Source organism: Symsagittifera roscoffensis, chromosome 2, assembly GCF_963678635.1.
Source record: "Symsagittifera roscoffensis chromosome 2, txSymRosc1.1, whole genome shotgun sequence".
Lineage (NCBI taxonomy): Eukaryota > Metazoa > Xenacoelomorpha > Acoela > Convolutidae > Symsagittifera > Symsagittifera roscoffensis.
This window is the reverse complement of record NC_087063.1, coordinates 66,464,651-66,488,750: the sequence shown is the minus strand read 5'-3', so window position 1 is coordinate 66,488,750 and position 24,100 is coordinate 66,464,651. Positions and strand designations below refer to the sequence as shown.

General features: G+C 33.5%; 2 protein-coding genes and 1 long non-coding RNA gene across 3 annotated transcripts in view; all 3 read right to left on the bottom strand.

Moving 5' to 3' along the window:
- The window catches only part of LOC134840223 (PDZ and LIM domain protein 7-like), a gene marked incomplete in the record, with an annotated part of 361,076 nt that overhangs the window by 105,229 nt on the left and 231,747 nt on the right, over nucleotides 1-24,100 (bottom strand).
- LOC134840218 (androglobin-like) overlaps nucleotides 1-24,100 on the bottom strand; it is a 606,395-nt gene that overhangs the window by 406,989 nt on the left and 175,306 nt on the right. The window lies entirely within an intron of this gene.
- Nucleotides 7,772-24,080, bottom strand: LOC134840627 (uncharacterized). Its single transcript, XR_010162434.1, has 3 exons — nucleotides 23,901-24,080; nucleotides 10,785-11,109; nucleotides 7,772-7,978 (listed from the first exon to the last, which is right to left on the bottom strand). It is a non-coding gene; the product is annotated as an uncharacterized LOC134840627 (long non-coding RNA).

Below are 24,100 nucleotides of genomic sequence, written 5' to 3'. Positions count from 1 at the left end.
CCTGCTTGTATCAGGGCTAAGCCCTGAAAGTTCCGACTGCTTTTTAACGTTTATAGAGCTTTAATAACATAAACAACATAAAAAAATTAAATGAAATAAAATAAAATGAAAAAAAAAAATTTTTCTAATTTTTGAAAATTTTTCTATGAAAATCATCCCCCACACGCCATATAAAGTACAAAAAAATAGATTTCGCTCCTTTTAACAAATCAATTATGGCAAATAAGCTTCTTACAACCACTTTGGAACAATTTATAAGACGGATTAAATCTCCGCTTACGCGTTAATAGCGCGAATTATATCGCGCGTTAATTGTCCCAAATTGGTCAAAAATGCCAAAATGGCAAAATTTAAACCCTCATAACATTACGAAAAATGATCACAGGTGAAATGTCTTTTCAATTTTAAGCTCAGGACAACAATACTTTTTGAATGATTAAAAAAATCCGTCAAAAATGGCTAGTTATAAAGTCGAAATTTGTCTGAAGAACAAAAAAAAACCCACCCCGAGCACAAATATTCCGTTACTTTCGTATCGAAAGTCGGAACAACAAGCCTGCTTGTATCAGGGCTAAGCCCTGAAAGTTCCGACTGCTTTTTAACGTTTATAGAGCTTTAATAACATAAACAACATAAAAAAATTAAATGAAATAAAATAAAATGAAAAAAAAAAATTTTCTAATTTTTGAAAATTTTTCTATGAAAATCATCCCCCACACGCCATATAAAGTACAAAAAAATAGATTTCGCTCCTTTTAACAAATCAATTATGGCAAATAAGCTTCTTACAACCACTTTGGAACAATTTATAAGACGGATTAAATCTCCGCTTACGCGTTAATAGCGCGAATTATATCGCGCGTTAATTGTCCCAAATTGGTCAAAAATGCCAAAATGGCAAAATTTAAACCCTCATAACATTACGAAAAATGATCACAGGTGAAATGTCTTTTCAATTTTAAGCTCAGGACAACAATACTTTTTGAATGATTAAAAAAATCCGTCAAAAATGGCTAGTTATAAAGTCGAAATTTGTCTGAAGAACAAAAAAAACCCACCCCGAGCACAAATATTCCGTTACTTTCGTATCGAAAGTCGGAACAACAAGCCTGCTTGTATCAGGGCTAAGCCCTGAAAGTTCCGACTGCTTTTTAACGTTTATAGAGCTTTAATAACATAAACAACATAAAAAAATTAAATGAAATAAAATAAAATGAAAAAAAATTTTTTTCTAATTTTTGAAAATTTTTCTATGAAAATCATCCCCCACACGCCATATAAAGTACAAAAAAATAGATTTCGCTCCTTTTAACAAATCAATTATGGCAAATAAGCTTCTTACAACCACTTTGGAACAATTTCTAAGACGGATTAATTCTTCGCTTACGCGTTAATAGCGCGAATTATATCGCGCGTTAATTGTCCCAAATTGGTAAAAATGGCAATCTTTAAACCCTCATAACTTTACGAAAAATGATCACAGGTGAAATATCTTTTCAAATTTAAGCTCAGGACAACAATAGCTTTCGAATGGTACAAAAAATTTCCGTCAAAAATGGCTAGTTAAAAAGTCGAAATTTGTCTGAAGAAAAAAAACCCACCCCGAGCACAAATATTCGGTTACTTTCGTATCGAAAGTCGGAACAATTATAATTATTTATAACTATCAACCGTTATAATCGATAACATAAACCCGATTTGAGATGCGAGTGGCCAATTTTACTGCGCTTGGAGGCAATGTATTGATCAAGTATCAGAGTTTATCATCCCATAACCAGATGAAATGTCGCGCATACAAAATGTTTTTGTACAGGACCGCTGGTGATTTTCATAGCTCTCAATCTGCGCTCAAGCGCCAAACTAACACACCAATATTGGTGCAAATCAAAATATTGTGCAAAATGTGCAAAATCCTGTCAACTACAAGCGCCAAGAATTTCCAGTGAATATTATTCACCTCCTTCGCATGATCCATACTCTCTTCGTTCTTCAAGCAAATCCCGCTTACCGTTTCTTCGATTTTGTCAAATTGTTGCTTTCTATTGTTTTTTGTCGCTAGTTTTTGGTCGTGATCAGTTATAGGGGTGATTCCAATCAGATAAAGACCTCTGGATCGGATGATTCGAAGACATTTCGGACCCATCCACATCCGCCATCCATTCTGACTCACGTACACCACTGAAGTTAAAATCAATCTTAAGCCCATAGGTGCCCCCATCCTACCCAGAAAATTCCTGTAATGGTAATTTTTCATGTATCTTTTGGGCCAACCAATGCTAAATTTTTCTTAAGTGCTTTTGTCGCCAAAGCAAACTAATTGCTAGGGGCCGTTTTTGTACAATTGATTCAGAAAAACCCAAGAACACCAATTTGAGCCTTTGTTTTTCCAACTTTGTCTAAATTCAAACCAATTAATGAAGTAAAATGGGGTTTATATGCAAAATGGGGTCTTAAGCATTTTGGGAGCCCGGGTTGAGCTCACATTAAAAATTAGCGATAAAAAAGTGAAAAAAACAGCGATCGCCATCGATGAGTTATCGCTGTTCATTGCCACAATAGCAAATTTTATCAATAAATATTGCTAATTTGGTTTATTTTCAGCGATGAAACTGCGATAAAAACCTATCAAAATTAAAAATAATAGTTCTTTCACAGGGGTTCGAACCCCTAACACTTATATTTACAGACAAGTGTACTACCTCTTCACTATCAATCATTACTTTACTTAAAACTAAAGAGCTAAAGACCAATAACTCTCATTTGAAAGCTTAGAATGAGTTAAAATTTCTTAAGTTTTAGCGATTATTTTCTCCAGAATCATTACTGAAATAGCTCTGAAAAATCGCAGGTTTACACATGCAACAAACTCTGAATTATACATGAACCAGTGCTGGAAAATAGCGATCACTCGGATACTACAGAAAAAACGATAATTAACGATGAGACTTCAACCCTGGAGCGCTCAGAAAATCAATTTGTCTATTTTAAAACAGCTGAACAAAAATTCTAAATTTACTTGAAAGTCAGCAAACTAGAAGTTGAAAATAAAGATATAACGTTTGCAATAATCAGCTAGTTCAGCCGTCAAATTCCCGGGTAGAGATGCCCACTTTATGCTTTGATCATCTGGACCACAAATTGGTATGTTTCGACCGTGTTTGAACAAATTTCGGTATGCTTCGACAGTGCTGGACCAAAACAAAGTGCTCGACCGTGCTCGATCCTATCAAGATATCTTTCGACCGTGATCGACTGAATTTGCGTATGTTTCGACTTTGAAACGACATGAGTTATCCAAATTTCAATGTTATAAAATATGCTTTTTGAGTAACATCTTATGATGCTTTTTTATCAGAAATAAAAATTATTAGAGTAATTTGCTTTTTAAATTTGCCGTGTAGAAATAAACTGAATTTTGAGCTGATTTGTTTCCATCTTCCGGAAGATTGTTATGCAGTTTGAGTCGAAAATGTTAACAATAAGCTGATATTTGGGAAAAAAAATTTACAGCTCCGAAGTTCCGTGGAATAATCGTCTTTTTTCTTACCGTGCTCGAGGTATGTTTTGAATTTGTGCTCGACCCAAACCACCGTTTTGAATTTTATTTTTCAGTCGAGGACAGACATGTGCTCGACTTTGAAAATCAAAACATAAAGTGAGCACCTCGACCCGGGTTCGCCTTAAATAAAAAGAATGGAAAAATTTATGCTTTTAGAATCGATTGCCCGTGTCGAAGCCCACAACAGAAAAAACGCGGTAATATCACATCAGTGCGACTTACTATTGGCAAATTTGCGACTCCAGATTTGCGCAAAAAGCCGGGACTGAAAACATGACACGACGACCGCAGCAAAAAATAAACCAGCTCGACTGTTGGGATTGAAAATTGCCAATTTCGAATCGACGTGACTGAACAAAAACCGACAAGACGGGTGGTTGAAAATACTATCCCGCTCACTCAACATTTTTTAGTCGCGACAAAATCATTTCTTAGATAGGTCGCGCTGCCAAACTTATTTCCTAAACCACGCTGCCAAAGTCATTTATAAAAGTCGCATTGCATACGTTTTTTTTCAGTGATGCCGCTGCTATTTATCTTCTTAAGTCGCCCCCACCTGTACGACGTCAGAAATTCTTTATTTCTTACACAAGGTGATTCTCAAATCTAAAATTCTAAGATCTTGAAAAAAATTATAAGAATTCAATTCTGAAGTTTAGAATTTAAACGATAATTATCAGATCTGAAATAACCTTGAAAAACAAAAATTCAGATCTGAATTTAGATCTGAGAAAATTTTCGTTGAATTTTAAAATATGCACGCAAACAATTGAGTTTTCTATTTTTTTTTTGAAGTTTCTGCATCATATTTAGATTAACTAGAGCATTTAAAAAATTCAGAATAAATAAACTAATAGTTGTTTCAAGCTAAATTTCTTGTTTTTTTTTTCTACTTCAAAATTATTTAGAAGACTTATCAAATTTTTTTTTACTGGAATACTTTTTTTCAATTTTGCAAGCTACACTATTTTATTACTTTATCCTGTTGACTTTTTTATCAGTTTTCTTTGTCTTATTGATCTCCTCAATAAAAAGAAGAGTTCATCCTATTTTTTTAAATTAGAAATTAAGACATTTTTTTAATGTCGTTTTACTTCAAAAATGTTTAGTGGCTGAATTCAAATGCTTCAGTAATGTGATTTTTACATGCTCTTCGTTTAACACTTATGGGACGCCCAGAAGTGACTATGGCAGCGTACTGACTTACCTAGGACAGAAACGATACAAACTGTTCCCATGTGCCACAAAACACGATTAAGAAAATAAAGTAAATAGGGTGGTCTCAGAGAAGTAGCCGGAAGAATGTCACTCAAGGAGGCAAATTGGACCACCTGGGCCAATAGAATCGTAACAGCGAAGGATACCTTGTCACAAGCATCGGAAGGGAGTCCAAAAGATAGTCCAGATAGCACGTAGATCACAATAGTTGGAATCACTATAGATACCGAGTAGTAGAAAGGCCTTCGTCGTAGATGAGCTTGGACAACCAAGTTTAGCTTATCATCCGTGCCGATTGGAGCACTAACCAATTCCCATTGCTCGTCTTGCTGATAGCTGTCAGATATTGCGTTTGTATAGGTGGGTGAAAAACTAGTTCGGGATGATTATCTGGTATAAATCAAAAAGTTCTAAGTGAACTTTACGATTTCAGTCAAGTCAAAAGTTATTTAAATGAACGAAATTTGTTCTTAATTGTTGTAGCTAGATTTGCTTTGTTTTCGGTTTAATACAAAAGTTTATTACTCAGTATTTGAAAAAACAATTCAGCGCAAAAATGGTACCATGAAATTTTCATAACAACTATCAGTTTAATTATTTTTAGCCCTCGATCTGTCTTTTTTACAATTTATTGTTTTCCAGCTTGAATTTCCATTTTTTGCAAAATGGAATCTCGTCGGCTCGATGTCCAACAATTATATATTTTAATATCTGAATTTTTTAACAAGCATCCATTCGAAAGCATAATTATTCATGCCCAAGCGATCAAAAGGTAATACACTACAAGTTATATTGTTTTTTTTTCAACTAAAGTTTTTTACTTATCAGCTCATCAGGGGAATAATTTCGTAAGTTTTCACAGTTCTTGCATTCCATCAGTACGATATACGTTCAAACTTGAGTTGATTTCTCACCTGTGATGGTTTTCACCTGTGTTGGTTTTCTCACGATCTCATTTATTCATTATCGGTTTTGATGTTTTTGTTTGGAAAGGATCGATTTTTGTATTTAAGCATAGTTTGATTGCTAATTTTGTGACAGTGGCACACGTTTATGGTACTGGTGCAGATCAATTAACTCAACAAATTCGTTCGATTGTTCGAAAAAATTTGAATTTTTGAACTTTCATTATCCGACAAATTTGTACATCATTATTTATGACGAGAAAACAGTTTTAACGAAAACAAGATTTCTGAGCCAGATTGTCGACACTCAAACGTTAATAGAACAAAACAAGACTGCTCGTATCAGGGCAAGTCCTCGAAATTTTCGACTGTCATTTAATTGATCTTGAATAGCTTTTGGGTTATTAAATATTTTCAAAAGCCATTAATTTTAGGCTGATAAAATCGAAAATTAAGTCTTACAGCTTCAGTTGTGTATGAAATTTGAAAAACCAATTAGTTGTCTCAATCCAATTTGGAAAGATTTTTAGCGCGTGATAATTCGCAATTTGTAAAGTATAAAACGATTAGTTTGGACAGACTGATGGCAGTTGAATATGGTGGTGTGCAGACCCTCCTGGGAACCTGCAGATCAATAGATTGATCGCCGAAGGGTTCATAGTTTTGTCAAATTGGTCTGAATAAAAACTACCCCCCCCCCCCCCCCCATCATGTATATTCCACGTTTTCTTCAAAATTTGTTGGAATAAAAAGACACTGCTCGTGTATCAGAGTAAACCTTAAATGTTTAAATTGACCTCGATTGTCTATTACAAAGTTTTTTGGTTTTTTTGGTTTAAAAAATAATTAAAATAAAAAGTTGTGAGTATTTTGTAAAATTTTCATTTCAAATTGTGTCCTCTTCACTAGCTATGCAAAGTATCAAAAGGTATGTTTGCACGCGGTATCGTATTCAAAAAAGTAAAATGCATTGCATTAGTTCAATTTAGAAGGTTTCAATATGCCGCTTTAGTAGATTGAAGTAATTTGATCGTAAAAAACTCCCAGTTTGAATTTCATATGTCAAAGAAGCCCCCAAGTCAAACCATTATAATTATTCGAGGAAAAATTACGTCTAACAATAACTTTTTAAATTTGAGTTCAAAAAACAGTAAATTTCAGATGACATATGAAAGTTTTGTTAAAACCGCGCAGTTAAAAAGTCAAGTTTAGATAACAAGAAACCAATTCAGGCATAAAATTTTACATAAGCTTTTCCAAGTTTTGTTTTCATTTTGTTTCCAAACAATTTTTTTCGCTTTGAATTATGACAAGTTTTGCTTCCATTTTACATCAAATAATACGAACTTTGTTAATAACAAGGATACACTCTGATTATTGTCAGCTGTAAATGCAGATATGCAAAAACTTGGAATTGTTTGTGCATGAAATTTCAAAATTCTGGTGAAAATTTGAGGGTAAAGTTTAAGTCAACTCGAATAAAATCTGAGTTAAAACAAAATGAGCGCTTGAGTGCTGGAATAAATATGTATAACACCAAAGATAAGGCACATCTCTGGGGCTCGTATTATGCATTTTGAGCGTCACGAATTGTTCGAAGAGGGTTTTTTCAAAAACTATGTCGACAATTTTTTTTGATCAAATGAATTTTTCAGAAAGATTTTTTTGACCAAGAAAGTTTTTCAAAAAAAAGTGTCGACTTTTTTTGACCAAATGGGTTTTCCGAGCCCTCCCAAAGCACTCTGAAGACGCTGTTTTGAGAATATTTTTGCTGGCAAATTTTGAAAAAATACGAGTCAAAACAATGTTTTTAGGCTTTTTTAAATAATTTTTCGATCAAAAAGTCACTTTTTTAGTGCGCGCTCCCTAACATTTAATAAAAATTGGCAACAACTTATAATTTTTTTTAAATCAGTTGAAAATTTGAACAAAAAATACCAGCGTGGGGTTGGAGGAGTCGAATAAGCGCAGAAGTTTCATATTTTTCCATTATTGTGATTCCATTAAATTAACTTTATTGATTTTTCATTAATATAATTCAAAAAATCTAATTTTCAGGAAATTCAAAAGAGAATACCTTTTAGTTTAATGTTGTATAAGCTGACATAAACGCCCAATGGTTCCGATACAATAGTTATATTGCACCATTGCTCATCAAATGGAAACTTTGACACGTCAAACGAACAAGACATCCGTGGAGTGAATGAGTCATAGGCTAACGCGACCCAGCCGCTGGCTAATACCAGCTGGTGTGACCCTGTGAGTTGGAATCTAGAGTCAACAACATTCTCGATAGCTGAAACAAATTGCTTGCTGAAACAAATTGCTTAAAACAAACTTTCAAAATTTGATTTGTCAAATCAGTCGCAGATCAATTTGATGTACTGATTTTCTGGTAATTGAGCTGGTTGTTTGAGGTCAAAAAAATTAAACCGGAAAGAGTTTCATTAAGAGGCCAAAAGGTTTTTTCGTGAATTGTAAGAAGATTCCGCAATAAGGACGCTCCCTTTGTTCTTTCGTTTTTTGAAAGAGTTTCATTAAAAGTTTCTTTAAGAGGCCAAAAAGTTTTGTTGTGAATTGTAAGAGGACTCCGCAACAAGGACGCTCCTTTTGTTCTTTTGTTTTTTGAAAGAGTTTATTTAGGAGTTTCTTTAAGAGGCCAAAAGGTTTTTTTGTGAAATGTAAGAGGATTCCGCAACAAGGACGCTCCTTTTGTTTTTTGGCTTTTTTTTTATTGTTCCGGCCAAAATTACCTTTTCAGTTGCTCACAAAAACTATATCACAGTAAGCCCCTTAAATTGCCCAACACAAATTACCAGACTTTCAATTCCGAAAATTGCGCAAAACGTTTCAAGAAAATTTTTTAAAAAAAAACTTGGTGTTTTATACAATCAAAAATGACATTTTTGTCAAACGAAAACAAATCTATTTCATTACGAGGCCAAACTGTGCATTCTGTGCCTTGTAAGCGGATTCCTCAATAGGTCAAAATTATACTTGTTTCAGATTCCGCAACTTTGCTACTTTTCTTTGATCTTATTCGCTAATTTGGATTCCACAAACAAATACCTTAATCACTGTACCTCTCAAAATCGCCCAAAAAACAGTCGATTTTGCGGAATCCGCAACCGTATTTGCCGAATCCATTACAGTTTGTGGAATCCACAAACAAATAAATAGACATTTTTTTATTTAAACTGAGCTGATGCGGATTCCGCAAACTGTAAGGGGAATCCGCATATTGTAAGTGGAATCAGCAATTTGTTTGCGGATTCCGTTTACATATATGTATATGTGTATTATAGCGTTTAAAACTATTATATCTTTTATTTACACTATGGTTACCAGAAAAATCAATCTCAATTACTACTTTGATCAACTACCAGTTGAGATACCAAACGTTTGCTCTCAATTCCTGTCAACCCAACTTCGATCTCAAATCCTGTCAACTTCGACCTCAACTTCGATCTCATCTCACTAAAATTGGAATCTACTAAATCACCAGTATTTGATGTTGTTGGAATCCCAAAAGCTGACCAGTATATGGGATTTATTCAATCCCAAAACCTGACTCAATTCGCCGATGTGTTTTGCGTTGTGTTTCGAAACTCTCTCAATCCAATGATTACAAATTTTGAATTTAATCGGCGTTATGCTTCCAAAATCAGCAATTGTGATTGACGCCATCCCAAAAACTGACATAATTTGGCGATTTTCTGTGTGTTATTTTTCTATTCACTCTCGACCCAATGACTACAAATATTGAATTTATTCGGCGTTAAGCTTCCAAAATTAGCATTTGTGGTTGACGCCATCCCAAATACTGAAATAATTTCGCGATATGCTGTGTGTTATTTTTCCATACACGCTCAACCAATGACTCCAAATATTGAATTTATTCGGTGTTATGTTTCCAAAACAGTTAATTTCTTGCCCTCAAATTCCGCATTGCTATAGATAAGAAATCCCGCTCTAGCTTCTAATTGTTCATATGCAAGTTCAGTAATAAACAAAATTCTGAATCCACTTACAGTTTGCGGATTCTGCCTACAAATTTTGGGGATTACACTTACATTTGCGGACTCCACTTACGTTTTGTGGAACCCACTTACAGTTGCGGAAACCAGAACAACTAGTTGTATTAGTTTGTTGCGGAATCCGCGGCACAACAAATATGCCGACAATATTTAGGTTACAGGTCTTTGTTTGCGGAAACCACGGAAGTTTTGTAAATGCAATCCAATTATGTTTTTTGAAACATATTTAAAGGTTTGCTTATAGAATCCAGGAACACACATATACAAAATTGTGCGCCTATCCAGTGCACAGTTTGACCTCGTAATGTTAATCAAAATTGAGAAATGTACCCCAGGTGCAGTCGTCTCGGAAATTTTGCCAAGATCTAGAAGAATCTTGAAGATTTATCAAAGATAGCAAAAAATACTTTCGAAAAAATCATGTTTGTTATAAGGCTTTAAATAGTTCAAAGATCAAAACTACTTCCTCAGAAACCTGTATGGAGGCTCAGCAGCTCATTAAGCAAAACCAATTTTTTCCAATGAAAACGTGGATTGCTCTTCAATATTCTTCAAGATTTTTCAGATTGAATTGATATCTTAAGACATTTGAAACTTTTGATATTATTCTTTTTTGAACCTTGATTTGATTTTCAATTAGTAAGACAAAAACATTTCAAAAATTTGGAAATTCATGAAAAAAATTCTGATTCGCATATTGTCAAAAATTTTTTTTTAAATGTTAGCTGTCTCAGTTTTTTCTTCAAGATAATTTGAATTTGCTTGAAGACTCTTTGATATCTTCCAAGATTTTTTGACAAGAATTTGCCAAGACAGCCAAGATTTTCTGCAAAATTCAACCAAGATTCTTTAAGATTTTTTAAAGATATCAAAAATTGATAGACTTTGGGTAACAATTCTGCTAAAGTTTTAAGCAAGATATTTATCGTCATTTTTTGTTTAAAATCAATCCACTTTGAGTAATATCCGTTTTCATTTTCAGTTTTTATTCGCTTCGTCCGAATAATTAAATCAGCGCTGTACGAGTAAAAATCGTAATCATTTCGATTGGGAAACTGAACTAACCGAGAGAAGGAAACCATGTAATTCCAACCGGAAGAGTGATAGATGCAATATAACCAGACGTCGCTCTGATGTCCCATAGAACACCTCCATCGCGGAAGTAGCTGGCGCTAGTGTTAATCCTTGCAACCCAAAGGCCAGCTTTTTCATCCACTTCTAAAATTTGGCAGATCTTGAATATGACTTGAATATTGCTGCAGCGCTGAGGCGGTATATACTGCGGAATCTTGTTTTTGATACTCCTAATAATGTTTTGCTCATCTTTGATCCGTTCATCAACTACTTCAAAAGCGTCTTCATTGGGTTCCAATAGTTCTAATGAAATGTTCTAAAGACATGAAAGTGAATTTCCAAGTGTTTGTGAGCGCTCTGATTATGTATTTTGACACTATTGCAAATGAGACTTTCGAATACCATATCTGCAGTTCAGAACTAGCATTTTTTGCAAAATTTGTAACTGGTCATTTAAAGTTTTTGATCTCTATATAAGAGTAGAGTAAAAATTGCCCAAATTGGTGAATTTAACTTTGACGAAAATTTCATGCAGAAAGTTTTCTGCGTAGTGTTCGGAGAGAGCTCAAAAAAGTATCGAAAAATCTAAATCTTAGATCTACCCCTAAAACAGAAACATGAAAATTAAAAATTAAAATAAACATTTAAAAAAAAAGTGAACCAAAAGTTTTTAAAATTTAATTTTTTTTTGCTGTAGAAAGTTTCGTATCATAATTATACAATTGCTTTTTATTTAAAAAATCCTTGTCATCAGAGGCCACTTTAAGGGCAACCCATACACCCTCACGCCATATTTTTCTTACTTTCACGAGGGAAGATGCGCTGAAATGCAATATTTTGGTCAAAAGTTTCAAAAAACGCCGAATGAGGGCGGCACAGAAAATTTTTACAGGGTTTTTGTAGAGTTTAGACGAGCTCGGAAAACCAGTTCGATCAACCTAATAAAAGATAAAGTCGACAACTATGAAAATGTTTTGAAAAACGGCCCTCAAGAATATCGTATATACATACCACAATGCAATTATCACTTATTTCTTAGATTATTGAAATTATATGAAAAACCTGATAAACTTGATAAACTCTTTTTCCTTCTCTGAGATTCGACTCTCTTGTCACGCATTTGGTTCCGGTTTTGATACTTTTACAGCACTTTGGTTGACTGAAACTTTTCCCACGGCACCTCTGACTCCAGTATTTATATGAACTTTGAAAACCAAAAGGTTGACAAAACTTCTGAAATTCTTTGTACAGTTAATGCCAAATAGTGACAAGATGAAAGAAATGAAACTTTTTATAAATTTTTTTTCGATATATATCTTTCTGATAATGAATTTTTATACAAACTGCTCTTCATCTGATCTACGTTTCATTGATTCTGCTCTTTAAGCTCTCGAGGTAGCCCACACGATGAGATGAATTTCTAGTTGGGTCACCATCCAGGCATTCATAATAGGATTTAATGTAGCTGGTAACATTTTAATTAAACTCAACTAAACTAATAAAAAAAATGCTCATTTTGACATCTGAAATCAATTTGCTTTTCATTCCGACCTTAAAAACAAGTTAAAAAGCATATCAAAAAATGTAATTGACCTCTAATAACCGTTTTTGACCGTTTAAATGCTCAAGGTCACCGATATTGTCGAAAATTTGGCGTAAAATATATTTCAGACAATTCAAACAAAAGCCGGAACATGTATGATTTGAAACCTGATCTAAACTACATTTTATAATTGGATAAATTGGATAATTTACCACTGTAAAATATTTAATATTAACCAATCATAATCCATCTAACTAACAACCCACTTATTTGTAAGTGCTGAAATTACTTGTAATTTCAGCACCAGAGAGATTTGAATTTAACTTAGAAATTAATTGCCTCTCCAAGAGAACTTCAGCAGTTGCAATAAGCCAGTATACTCTAGATCTATTGAGCCTAGCAGAGACTAGTTAAACACCCTGAGACTAGTAGATATAAGAGTAAGATTAGGATCGGTATTAGACTAAGAAGTTGCACGAATCTATCCGGCCGAAAATAAGATAGCGTGACGAGCAGACGGTGTACACTATCCGAAATTACTCTATGAGTTAACCACATCGGTCCTAACTCATCTGGTGCGACCATAAGTCTCGAATAAGACCTTAATAGCTTAGAACTAACCAAATATAGATTAGAATTTAGACAAAGCATTTTCAAAATGTTACACGATAATAATTCAATTGAAATGTCTCTACGACTCTAAGATCAGAGCCGATATTCTGAACAATACTAGAACTACCCGCTATTGGAAGAAGACCTCGGACAAGAGACGATATACGACTACGTAGAAACCTACCATTTCATTTCATGGTTGTACGGCAAAAGCCAACACAAACTTTTATATTTAGAATCTTATTAGCAATGAATTTAGATTTTCATTTACAAACATAAAGTTTTGAAGTAAATCTTCATGATCTTTTCAGGCGCTAAACAAAATTATTAATGTACAATAACGATTGATAAAAAGATCTCAGATCGTTTTCCTAATTTCTGCAGTATTATATAACATATTTGAAAAATATTTATTGAAAATAAAAATAAAAACTAGTAGCCTGACAATAAATAGTCAGTAATCATAAATCATCCTGTTGTTCCAGCTCCATCACCTAGACATAACAGCAAACATAAGCTCACTAATATCTTTCAAAAACTAATTCTTTTTATTAAATAAATCTAAACCATTTTAAACTTAAAAATTCACTTAATTTTAAAAATCAGATCATCAAGGCTTATCCTTGGATCTTTTTAAATTTTCTATTTCACTAAATTAAAAACCCGATCATCAAGGCCTATCCTAGGATAAAAAAAAAACAATTTTGTTCTCCCCCACCCACTTAGCAAGTGTCTAATGACCTCTAACGTCGATTCACTATCCAACCTTTTCAAAAGACCCAGGACTAATAGAAATTTTCCAATAAAACTAACCATTCAAATTAAGATAAACAGTGAAGAACTCCAGTTATTCATCCTTCACTTGAACCCTCCTCTTACCAGACCCAGGATGGATCTTAAACTTAGTAAATTTAAAATAGTATCTAACGAATTGCTTGCGTTCTAATTATACCTGAACCTTGTGGATCGATATACTATTCTCCAACCCTTGAACACAATCACTACCCCTGAGTAAGATTAAGTAAGTTAACACCTTAACTTAGACTAGCCACGAGAAAGTAGAACATCATTCTCCGGTTTCGATATACTTTTCTCTCCAACCCTGAACAAAAAGACCCAGGTTAAGCTAACCAAAAAATCGTAAGGACTAATAGTTTAAGGAAATAGAAATAACTAACAACTACTTGCATCCCTCATCCTAAACCTTATGTCAATCAAAAATTTAGGAAATAAACAAACAATCGTTTTACACAATTGTGAAATAGATAACAAAAAATACGACCTTGTAATCACACCTCATACACAAACAGTTGGATACATTAGAACAAAACGACAAACAACAAAAAGGAAAATTATAAACAAACAAAGACAAATCACACGAAAAAGATTTTCAAAAAATAGAAACGCATTTTCTGAATCAGAAGTCAACAGTTTAGACGAACTATACAAATTAAAAGAATCAATAGATAAAAATTGTCCCATCCATGATCAATTATTTTTTTCCGACTCAGAAACAACTTCAAATTCATCAAAAAGAGGAAAAAGAAGAATAAAAAAGCAATACAAACACAAATCAGTACACTTGTATTATTGGAATTAACCAATTAGATACATCGATAGTTATATATTAACAGTCATCAAACAAAAAAATGAGCCACACTCAAAGTGACGAAAGTCCAGATGACGAAGCAGTTTTTCCCTTTCTTATAGATTCACTCGATGATAGAGGATAACACGATTTTTGCAAGATATTACTCGTAAGTTTGTTTGAACCAGGAATCAGCCCATGCAAAGCAGAAATCCCAGATGTAAAAATCGAAAGACAAATTATTGAACATTATTTGAAAGACAAATGTAATCTAACACAACAATATGGAATTTACACCATAGAATTTAGCACACCAAATACAGCCCATCGTAAATATGTAATTCAAACAGACGATATTGAATTAGAATTTTCATAAGTATTCATAGAACATATCAAAAGCAACAATATCATAATTCACAAAGAGCAAACTCAATATTCACAAACGAAGTTTTTGCAGTAATATATAGTTATATATCTATATTAGAAAAGACATAAGTTCAAAGTATATCACCAACCGAAACATCCAAACATACAAAAGTACGAAATGAAATCACAGTATTTTCAACGTTTCTACATATAATTCGCGAAAATTTCACAAATGAAGATGTTTCACAAAACACTAAGCATGATTTACAAAAGATTTTAGCATGGTTTATAATAGTTAATTTCACCCACAATTTAGATTTAATTTCACAAGCAAGAAAAACTTTCAGACCTCAAAATACCAATGACGACACTGTTCTTTCAGAACAATCAGATTACGTTTGGGACCCTGACTGGTCTCAATATGCATTTCTAAATATCCCACAAGCTATCTCAAGTAAAGCAATAAGTACAATATCTTTTCACAGAGATTATGTAAAAGTAGTACCATTAACCATTGATGCAACACCATTAAATTATAATACGTTTTTACCTGATACACGTAATCACAGTTTAAATTCGACGGTCATACATAATGAAAACCTCAATGGAACAAGAAATCTTACACAACAAGATATTCAAACACCATCACACTTCATAAATGAAGAAATCATCCAAACAACAGCAACAACTACACAACAGAGTATTTCACCAATACATCCGAATCTGACAACACCAAGAAATACAAATAAATCACTAACACAGGTAACCTTACAATCAACCGTAAAACCTTCGGTTGCTCAAAAATATTCACATATGGACTATCAAACGTATAGAACAATGACAAAACCGTCAAAAACACGAAAACCGTTCACAACAAACACTTTTGCAGAACACAATTATAATTATGCTCACAAACCAAGAACAAACCAACCTCCCCAAAAAAATACACAAAATTTAAACCAAGTATGTTCCCATTATTGGAATCTCCCAAAAAAATCGACCAATTCAGTAAATTTTCCAGATAATCCACAACCTACACAGGATTATAGTGAAAATTACCCATTCTTTCAACAAAATAAAAATCAACAACATACACCATATAATACAAACTGTTTATCATCTGATGAAGATGATTATCACCAACCAGATATTTTTGCACCATATACTAAAGAAAATTGCACACAGAGACCGCGACAATCTCAACCATCTCAAAATATGAAAATTTACCCACAAAACCCAAGAGATTTACAAAATCCACAACAAATGCATACACAAAACCCATTTAACACATAATCTGTTCAACCAATAAAACCAAAAAACCCAATGTTAATGCATTCTTATCAACCAAACAAACGCAAAATGAAATACCGCTTCCCTATTACCTTCAGCAACATGAAATCACAAAGAATCAACTTTCAAATTTTTCACAAATGCCAAATGCCGCAGAATCACTACAGATGACTATGAATCCATACCTCATGGGTGGATCATCAATAACATCTAATAAACCACTGATGGTATTCACAGGTATTCACAGAAATAAACCACTGAGTATTCACAGACTCTGAATATTCTGTAGAAGATTATCTAAAAATGTATCCAGTTCTCAATCAAACCCAAGGAAAACTACAAAACATTCATTCCACAATCTAAAATACTAAAGAAAGTTGAATTTAAAAAACAACTTTGATTTTAAATAATAATTTTTGCACCTCTGGATCATTTTGATATTTCATTTTTCAAAAAAACATGCTGACAAACACGCAACAATTCTAGTTCAGATTAAGCCAATAGGATTCACTTAAATCCGTCATCTTCTATATCTATAACACCAAACTATTAGCCGAAAGATATTAAACTCCAGGCATACCTATAACTATAACTTTATAACCTCGAGGTCAAAAATAAGCAACCCGCTAAAACTTGACAACTAAAATAAATACCACCATAATATCATAACCCTCCCTTATCTAATAACGCAAAGATCAACAATATTTTCCCAATTTAGACCTCAAAAACCCCCCAACCAAAAATGATAAATTAGCCTAAAGTAAAAATACGACCGTATTAACATAGCCTAAAGTACAAAAATCTCAAAAATCCCTCAGATCACCCGACAAATAAAAATAAAGCAAAGAAGACCTCCCAAACACCATAAAAATATCCCCCAACAACTTTTCACAAAACTCAACCCACTTGCCAAAAAATCAAAAAATAACTCTACCACACTTGAATCTCGCCTCAAACAACAAAAAATATTCGACAGAGAAATCATTTCTTAAATGCTCTTCTCTCGATCAGTCAATATCTTTAAAAATACAATTTTAAATCTTCTATTAAATTTTTTCATAATATTCAAACTTTTGTTCATTCACTTTGAAGCTTTTATAATCATTTAAATAATTTTTTGCAACATTTTTTTAAAAATTTTCTACTCCCTATTGGAAATATATCTCCAACTTTCCCAAATCATTGATCATATTCACAGGTACGATAATCCAAAGTCTATTTAAATGATACAAACAATTTTAAGTAGAACAGATATTTTTTTTTACTATTTGTAATTTTCATCATATTTTTATCATCCCTAATATTGACAATGTGCAAATATGTAAAAAAGGCAAAAGTCACATTCGCCTTACCAACAATCCTTTTAATTCTTTTCAATGAAGAATACATCAATAAACATAAATCTTCCCACTAGAAAAAATCAATCGAACACATTCAGAAATTGGTAACCAACAATTTCCAAGTCTTTGCCAATTCTGAACACCAATCGCAGCTTGAACGATATCAAGGATATATAAAACTAGACGAAAAATACTCATACAACGGCGCACACGGAAGGTTAACTTATGACATACACGATAAACACTAGATACCACACATTGGAACAAATGACCCCTCAAACTGCAAAGCAGACACAAAAAATAAAGGATATCAAGAAATAAAGTTTTTCGATTAAAAAAAAAACTCGAAAAAGTACAACTCACACGAGATTTATCTGATAACACAATGATCTCTCAAGAAATTAGATTACCTTGCAAAAATGATCAAGGTTTTTGTGACCCTACAACAATAACCCAAGCAACAATTGTTTGGTTTCCCGAAGATACATGCACAACATTTCAAGTAGCAAAAATACACGCTCGAATGATAAAAATTCATGAAAAAAACTTTATAGAATCAATTCCATACGAACAAAAAAATCCATCCCGAAAACAAAGTAATGATTTTAGAAATATTCATGATATAGAAAACAAATTAACACGTTTCCAAATATATCAAGAAACAGAAATTGCATGCAAATACAGAAATCCACTTTATAAAACACAATATTCTGAAATATTTGTTGATTACGAAAAAGGTTTCGACATGACCACTGGAAAAATAAAATTTAACCCTTATGCCACAAGTCACCCTCTAAATGAAGGAACATCATACATACCAGTTAACTTTCAAAAAAGCACAGGTCAACCTGGTGGAAAGCTAAAGCCACATGACAGTAGAAGCACACGTTTACAAGAACTATCACTAATGAATAACACCTATTTCGGTAATATTCATTACGATATTCACTTAGATATGAAGTTAGACTACACAATCAGTCGAATTTTTCAAGAAATGTCACTCTCCGAATTAGAACACTTCACCAATTATGCGAATTGGAAATGACACAAATCCTACAATCACTCGCACTAGCAGTACTAAAAATACCCTACGCAGGATACTTATTGTCAGGAAATAGATCAAATTTTCTAGACTACGAAGGAAATTTTTTATGGTTTTATACTTGTACCAAAAAAGTATATGTTTTTGAAGACAAACGTTGTTATCAAAGAATCCCTATATTCTATAAAAATAAAGTACATTTTGTCGACACACTTTCAAGACGAACATATTTTTGGGATACCGCAGTCCCATGTGGATCACAAAAATAGCCACAATGTAGTACAATTGAAATCTGATGAAGATAAATACTATCTCCTCACACCATACTCTACGTTAATGCAATCACTTAAAAATATTTCACCCGAAAGCATCAGAGCTATTGCTCGTAATCCAAATATTGATTTACAATCAATTGGAATATATTGTAAATCAGACATCCTCAGACATCCAACATCACATTAGAACACAACAATTTCAGGAGGAATTATTAACACAAATGGACACAAAAAAAAGACAGTCAATTGACCAGAATTTAAGAAAACTTGCCGAAACCGCAGGATTTGCAGATATTTATACACAAGATTACGGATAATTTAAAGACATTAAAGATTTCATATATTTAAATGTTGCAAGATGTTTCACCTATAAATGTTTTCAGTTTTGTTACCCTAAAGAACGAAATTCTAGCTTTTCTAGGATGGCCCTTTTACATCTTAGAAAAATTAACTATCTTATACGCAATGTTTAACTTTATAGGATTTCTTTTCTCACTCTTAAAAGGAATCTATAACACATGCGCTATACACACACAAGTAAACAGACAAGCAAGTGTAGCACGTATACTGTTTGCAGGATTTTTTGGAATTTTTTCATCATCAATAAACAAAATACTTCTAGATGCACAAATAAAAGAATATAACACAAAAATATCCACAAGACAAAACACTTATGACGAAGAACACAATAATATAGAGATAACACCTACCGCACCACAGTTGCCACCCCTACCACAAAACCATTCTTTATCATTAGTTCCCCGTAATTTCCGAAACCTACCAATCACAAATAATCCAAAATCTAGACCAAATATAGCACAAAGCCCCATCCAACATTTAATGACACATCATTCACAAAATGATAATACATACGAACAAATTACAGAACAACCCCACACCACCACTTTTCAGTCTCAAAAAAAATCATTTTTTAGCCCACGATGAGCCGACAACTTGGATCCCTCCATCGCTCAAATTCCCACCCAGCCAACCTCCAAACTCAAATCCCAATAATCCCAATTTTTGCTTTCCCACCACCCGATTTTCCTATTATTAATATATCATCAAGTACGAATTCTGATACTAACTCAGATATTTCAGTTTTATACTCCATCTCACAATTTAATAACCCTAATGTAGAAACCCCTGACAAATTTGCAGACTCCGAACCATCTCCATCAAATTATACTCAGACCAACTCCTCAGTTTTTTCAGAACCACCTTTTCAACCAATTCCATCAAATCATTCACTCCCATCCGTTTCCACTCCTTCTTATGCTTCGCAAGTGACCCCAACCTATTCTCCACTTCATTCCGACAGATCATATAATAATTCCCCAGATACCCCCCCCCAACAGTTAATGCACCCTAACACCCTCACAATACATCAATTATCAACCACAATAGAATCATCAAACCCACCTACTCCTACACCCTCCTCAGCTTACACTGCATCATTCACACAATCATCCACATCCACCGAAACACCTAGTAGCACTCACAGAGCTTATCGCACTTTTAAACGAAAATTCCCAAATCACCCATTCTCAACCAAGCCCGGAACAGCCTGCGAATCTATTAATCACCCACAACATACAAACAAGAAAAATTTTCTTGAAATCACCTTACCCTCATTTCCGCAATATACATTAAACACACCTAACGATACCAATGACACACGCAATTTTGTAGATGAACATGTTTTAAGGCCAACACTTCAATGGAAGCTTATTATAATTTTATCAACCCCCTTTGCCTACCACTAACAAATAATCATGACAGCATAGAAAAGAACAAAAATATGTTATATAGACTCACCACAACACTAACACCTCGACAATATACTTACGTTGGATATAAAAAGTTACTAAAAACATTCACTGCACCCCGAGCTAACAAATTTGCAATAGAATACTACGATCATAATATCATCCGCCCTAATCAAGACCAATTTTTAGATGAAGACCGCTTCACAAACCCGCAACTAACAGAAAAAATTTTTTTTAAACATCATACGTATTCACAATTAATATTTTTCATAGAAAGTATGATCACATCATTTCAGAATCACTAGCTGACATTCAAGCATACAAAAGTTTCCATGACAAATTTCAGTTATTTTCACTAACCTTTCACTTTCTTTCACCACATGAACGCGATTAGCACTGTTCCCACGATATTATGTTACGCACTAAACAAACCCACACATATACATACTATCGTTTCATACAAAATCATTTTGGTTTGCATACCCCATCAAGACAACCTCACCATCGTTTTCGGTTTCTAGACTCAAAGTACACGTCACCATTTTTTCTTAAATTTACATATTGCATCAAAGATACTAACATCTACGGCATCCTCCGCAACTATGAACCAGTAACCCAAATGTATATATTTTGTCCCATCACGAAGACCTTCAATGCAGAAAAATCCAGACCCTTCCTTATCCCGCATGAATTTATCCAGCCTTTTGAAATACCAATATTAGAATTCATTCACAATACTAAATATAATCATAAAATATATAACCTCTTTCAAAACACACCTTACAAGTTTCCAGTAGGCACCGAAGAACTAAAAACCATTAAAGCACTTCATTTGCTTTGGCCACTGCTACAAACTAAAAACATCATACGCATACTAGCCAAATTACTAACAACATCAGATTTGATACACGACATCTTCCCCCCACGGCTTTTTCCCAAAAGATTAACAGGTAAGTATAATTTAAAATACTCTTCACTAATAAATTTAAATTAGTACTAACCATTTTCTACTAATAATTGATTTATATTTCTAGTCTTCACATCACAATCATCTACAAAACAGAAAAGAAAAATAAAAATAGAAACTTGTTGAATTCTCTTAAAATTCGTTAATTTCTTGCACTAAAAAATGTAATAAAATTCATACCAAATGTAGTAATTTTATCTATAAATTATTTCCACATGAAGCAGTAACGTTAATTACGATGAAAATTTATACTTTCAATTTCCCCCAAACGCAGTAAAATTCAAATTCTATGCAATAAATTGATAAAATGAGAAAACAGTACTAACCTTTTCAAATGTTTTCATTCACTCGCACATGAATTCTATCTAAACTCGCACAGCTCGCCCACGAAGAATTGTTTAAATAATAATTTTAAGTTTCAAGCTTTCACACTCAACAACTCTAACACACGATAATAAACTTCAAATTTTCCTTTAACCCGGTTGGAAGGAATTATATACTAAACTAAACTAACCAACGCAGCTTACTAAACACCACAAATCATAAAATAACAGCATGACTAAGAAAAGAAAACCAACAGTACCCAAACCGGATTAACCCAGTTTAAAACTCGATAATTTATTCTTTTGAAGACTATTATAAAGTCTAAGAAAGAAATCATAAAACACAAAAAAGTCGCAAGACAAACCCATAACAAAAACAATTTGATGTTTGAAAAAAGGACACAACCAAAGTAACCCAAGAAAGACCAACATAAACACAACATAAAACGTTATCACATAACAGGACCTCTCAAAGAAACAGCATGAAATCATACTCCCACTCCTGGCCTAACCCACCAGAGAGGACGTCCTGAGCATGCTCTATAGCCGGCCTAACCCACCGCGCTACATCCACGCTTTGTGACCAAACTTCTAATTTTAATAGGAGGTACTCAAGGGTGAGTAACTCTTCAAAATTACCAAACTAAAACAAAACGCTTTTGTGAAAACGACTAACTAAAATCATGATTAAGAAATTGAATTAACATAATTTTATAAAATGTAAATCATACTTTGCAGTATATAGATCAATACACAACAACAAAGACGAACATCCAAAAACTAGATGATCCCATCACACTCGAACAAAAGAATGGCTAAGCACAACCGACATGCCGTCCACAATCACAACTCAAAAGATTTAGAGTACGACTTGACTTCGCAGAAAAGGACTTCATTGAACTAGACCAATGACCACCTCGATGTTCAAGTATACGTACAGATCCGAGGTACAAGGCATCCCTTCCACACACGATCTTCACGCCATTCCCAGATGAGGTTGCACACAAAACAAGTTCTCTACATAACAAAGAAAAACCTGTCATAGCAAACCATTTTGAAAACGGATTGATTTCATTGGGGATCACAGTCGTTGTCGAAAAACGACGTGATAATTTCCTGTCAATAATTCCAGCATCCTGGAACTTCCTTATCCAAGAGGAACCGGACAAGAAAATGATATTCGCCAAATACCAAATTTCTGAACTGTAACCGAACTTGTTTTGTTCTGAACTGTAACCGAACTTGTTTTGTTTTGTTTTGTTTTGTTTTGTTTTGTTTTGTTTTGTTTTGTTTTGTTTATTGCTTGTTTTCTGATGTTGTGTTTTTGTTTGATGTAACCAATGAATTTTAACCAACTTTATTATTTACACTTTGCTATACTGATGCCTCGGCTTTTATTGTATAGTAATTCAGGTGTTCTTTCTTCTTCTTCTTCTTCTTCTTCTTCTTCCTCTTCTTCTTCATCCATCCTTCAAATTGCAGAAAGATAATTCTAAAAAACTCTGTAAAACCCGGATGGGTGGAACCTGATCTAAACTACATTTTATAATTGGGTAAATTGGATAATTTACCACTGTAAAATATTTAATATTAACCAATCATAATCCATCTAACTAACAACCCACTTATTTGTAAGTGCTGAAATTACTTGTAATTTCAGCACCAGAGAGATTTGAATTTAACTTAGAAATTAGTTGCCTCTCCAAGAGAACTTCAGCAGTTGCAATAAGCCAGTATACTCTAGATCTATTGAGCCTAGCAGAGACTAGTTAAACACCCTGAGACTTGTAGATATAAGAGTAACATTAGGATCGGTATTAGACTAAGAAGTTGCACGAATCTATCCGGCCGAAAATAAGATAGCGTGACGAGCAGACGGTGTACCCTATCCGAAATTACTCTATGAGTTAACCACATCAGTCCTAACTCAGATTTTACCCTAATTCAAGCAGACTTGCGTTAGTTAAAGTGACTGCTACAAAGCAAAATTACCTTGAGTGACTGTAAGCTTTCAGAAGGCGCGGACAACAATTCGGCTTGGAATAAGTTAAGGAAAAGAAGAACAACAACGCAGGTTATCATTATCACTTTCCGTTGAAACAAATTTTCAAGTAATCATCAAAAGCAACCACTGCGGATAAACACCTAAAATATAGAGATGAGCAAAATGAATGAAAAAGTTTCCTCGCAAT